The following is a 4097-nucleotide window of genomic DNA, read 5'->3' as shown; positions in this document are numbered from 1 at the left end:
AATAAATTATTGAGTTAATTAGACCAATAATTTAATAGTTCATCTTTTTTTTTAAAATAACTCCAATTTTATTTTACTAAAAGAATATAATATATCAACTCACAGAAAATTAAATTAACTAAAAAGTACATTAAATTACTGCAAGTTGTTAAACTATTTTTTAAATAAAATAAAATCTGAGCTATAAATTTACGAAGAATCAGATTCTTGTAAATTCTTATAAATTATTTGGTCAATGGCCGCTCGAGCAAACAGACTCTCGTCATGTATTATTAAACAAAAAAGAAAAATTTAAGACGGTGGTCAATGAGACAATTATACTTTGACTTGACCATGCATTTGAAATCCCGCTATAATATATTTATGAGATCAATAATTATTTATAATTTGTATGCACATTTGCATGTAGCATATATTGACTACTCGTACCTAATTTGGGACCTACCTATATAACTAGCAATAGCATGTAGTTTCTTTTTTGCCAAAATCTTTATTGACTGTGAATATATTATAAGTTTGTCTAACCAAATTGTGACCAACAAAAGATTTCCATGATCACAACGAAAAATGTCATTTTGACATTGAGGGTTACGCATATTATTTTTATCTCTTATTATTTCATGATATATATTCATAAAAGATAAGACGCAGCTTTCACCGACGCTTTTGTTTTCTTGTTGTCTTATTGCCACACACCTATCAAATAAATTAATCACTTGAAATAATTGAATTCTCTTTAAAATGTGATTACTAAAATACTAGTAACATATAAATACAAGTATTCCAATATTTTTAACCCTTTCTTTATACAGGAAAAGCCACAGACATACCATTTTATATATAAAAAAAATTCTAATGTCTCAAAATTCTAAAGATATCATTTTTGTCTTCAATTTTGAACTACATTATCTATGATCGTTTACATGAATATCGATCGATATTTTGAACACGTCGACCCAACATGGAGATGCAACGACTAATTAAGTTCAGCTTAATGAAAAGTTATGACTCACAACCTGAGTGAATGAGTTTATCTACAATGAAAAAATAAAATTGAATATTAAAGTTGAAGAGTTAGTACTATTGGTAATTTCATCATTTCCTTAATGAGCATTGTATATATGACGGGGGAGTTACACAAATATCTCATTCTAAAATATTAATTCTTTGAATACTCTAAAATTTTTAAACTTCCACAAATATTTATTCATTTTCAATTTTCAATTTTCAAATGTTTTTTCCCAGATTTTAAATGGATCGATAAACAACAAAGAAAAATTAATTGAAAATTATAAACAGTAAAAAAAAAAAAAATCAAACTGACTGTAGAAATTATAGATCGATAGAGTGATGAAGATATTTGATATATTTAAGGCATTAAGTTTGAAAAAAAAGTGCAGAAGGTAATTTTGTCAGGATGGATGTTATATATAGTGGACTTGGACTTATAACTAGGCTTGAGCAATGAGAAGTGAAATGGGCCTAACTGTATATGGGCTCTAAGAGAAAGAGTTGTAGGGTAAGAAAAGAATAGGATAGCAGAGCATTATTGCTCAATATGGATAAACATAAACTTAACCGTAACTCAGAATATAATATGCATTTCCCTCTCTTTCTCTCTCTCCCTAAAAAAAATATAATAAACAAGAAAGAGGAAATCTAACCAACAAAGCGACCAAATCCAAAAACAAGATTCCCTTTTGTTTGACTCAGTGAACCCTCTGTGGTCTTCATTCTACATATATATGGATCATAAAGTATTCATCTTTTCTTGTGATTTACATGATGTACGAACTTTAGGACTAGCAAAGTGACATAATAATTACTATATATATATGTTGTATTTAAATTCTCAAACTTTAAAAGTTGTGGACAAAATACCCAATGTCATGTTTTTGTTTCACCGTCCGTTAAACCATATGCAGTTAAATTGGATGGTAAAACACGTGTCAAAATTTGATGAGTTTGACAAATTTTTTTTTTTTTTAAGTTTTTTATTTATATAAAAAAAAAACTCTCTCTCTCTCTCAAACACACTGACATATCGTACGAACACGACGCGATCAGAGTCGGCCGATGCAATGAGAATCTGATCCTCCGCTCGGCATAGGAATGCCCATTCCGCACCGAAATTAGAACCCTAAACAACCTCACATCCCAAACCTTGATCGACTTGTCCACCGAAGCTGTAGCCAAACGACAATTGTCGTACTTGCTCCAATTCCAAGACAAGACCTCGAAATCGTGCGCCGTAATGATCATCGTCGAGCCAGGCTCCCTCACGTCCCAGATCCGGAGAGTAAAGCCGCCGGAGGCAGAGGCGAACACGTCGACGTGTTGTGGATTCCAGACGGCAGAGTAGACGCAGTACGCGTGCTCCTTGAACGTGTGTACGCTGGCCGGGCGGTTGACGGTCTAGAGCTTGACGGAGTTGTCCCAGGCGGAGGAGAGGAACGAGTCTCACCGGACTGGACCTCGCGAGTGTGTTCTCGAAAGGATCGGGTGGGGTTGGCGGCGGCGGGAGAGCTGTGTCATAGAGTTTGACGGAGCTGTCGACTATGGCGGCGACGGGGAGGGAGTCATAGGATTCGAACCAGGCGATGTCGTAGATGTTGTTGGCGGTGTCAAAGGTGGCGAGTTTGGAGATTCCGCCGCCGGAGGAGAGGGAGAGGACGTGGAGGCGGCTGCTGTCGAGGATGCCGAAGTTCTAGGCGGTAGCGACGGCAAAATGGTTCTTGTAGAATGAGCTGAATTTCACGGAATAGCCGTTTTCGTAGAGAGAGAGAGAGAGAGAGAGAGAGAGAAAGAGAGAGAGAGAGAAAGAGAGATTTTTTTAATTATTTAAATTTGTCAAACTCATCAGATTTCGACATGTGTCTTGCTATTCAATTTAACTGCAACCAGTGTAACGTGGGAACAAAATCATGACATTGAGTATTTTACCCGCAACTTTTAAAGTTTAGAAATTTAAGTGCAACAAATCAAATATATTGGATCTCTCATATATATATATAATATATACACTATATATATATAGTATATAATAAAACATGACATTGAAACAGCATGATTCCTAGTTCTCACATGAATTTTACCGGCTTAGTTAAATGTTGAGTTGATTTCACGCAAGCTTGTAATAGCTAGGTTGATCAATTGATATTAAGGGAATTAAATTATAAGAAAGTGAGTACATGTCTACTTAAAAAAAGTGGAATATATATATGGAATATATATATATTGTACTGATGTATTACCCCCTAAATAAATGTAAACTCATACAAACTTAACAGCCATTATATATCCTACGAAAAAAAAAAAAAAAAACCACAACAACAACGATTGTATATCAGACCTGAAATTGTATATTCATGACAGGGATATTTTAAAATAAAGTGCCTTTTATTATAGAATTATACGGGTGGGATCGTGACGGGCTTTGACGTTCATAGGAATTCATTCCACATTGTTTTAATTACCTATTTGATTAGATTCTATTAAAATTATAACTCAACTATTTAAATATTAAATATTAAATAATAATACTCATTTCTATGTTTCGAACACATGCCTCTTATTTTAGTTAAAGTTATTTTTTTTAATTTTTAGATAGCTCGACTAAAATTTAACGTAAGTGATTTAAATAGATTATATGACTAACTCTCCTTACATTTTTTAGAGAATTTTGTGATATATATATATATTCATGTCTACACATAAAATACATTAGATTCTAACTTTAAAAATAAAATAAAAATCCATTAGATTCTTTTTATTAATTATACTTTGTATTTTTAATGTATAATTCTCTAGTTAGATATACTGGTTATAAGTATAAACATGGTATAATAAAAACGAACGCAAGTATTTAATGTAAAGGCATTGTAGTTATATAGTATTTTTGAAACGTTGATTATATTTTATTTAACATTAGTTAAAAATAATCACTCAAATTATTAACTAAATAAAATTGGTAAAAATATTTTTTGACCAATAATCTCAAAATTTGAAGACTCTAACCTCGAAATCAAAGGATTCTTCCGTCAACAACCTCAAAACTAAAAGATCCTTGCGCTAAATTTCCAAAGATAAATGACACT

At 32.2% G+C, this 4097-nt stretch overlaps 1 pseudogene; it reads right to left on the bottom strand.

Annotated features, from left to right (window-relative positions):
- Positions 1 to 986: 986 nt before the first annotated feature.
- Positions 987 to 2773, bottom strand: LOC149392857 (peroxisomal targeting signal type 2 receptor-like; annotated as a pseudogene).
- Between the last annotated feature and the right edge of the window lie 1324 nt (positions 2774 to 4097).

Source organism: Urtica dioica, chromosome 6 (genome assembly GCF_054948205.1).
Source record: "Urtica dioica subsp. dioica isolate 48M chromosome 6, U.dioica_male_clone48M_v1_H2, whole genome shotgun sequence".
NCBI lineage: Eukaryota > Viridiplantae > Streptophyta > Magnoliopsida > Rosales > Urticaceae > Urtica > Urtica dioica.
The sequence above is the reverse complement of the archived record's forward strand: the minus strand, read 5'-3'. Positions and strand labels throughout refer to the sequence as shown.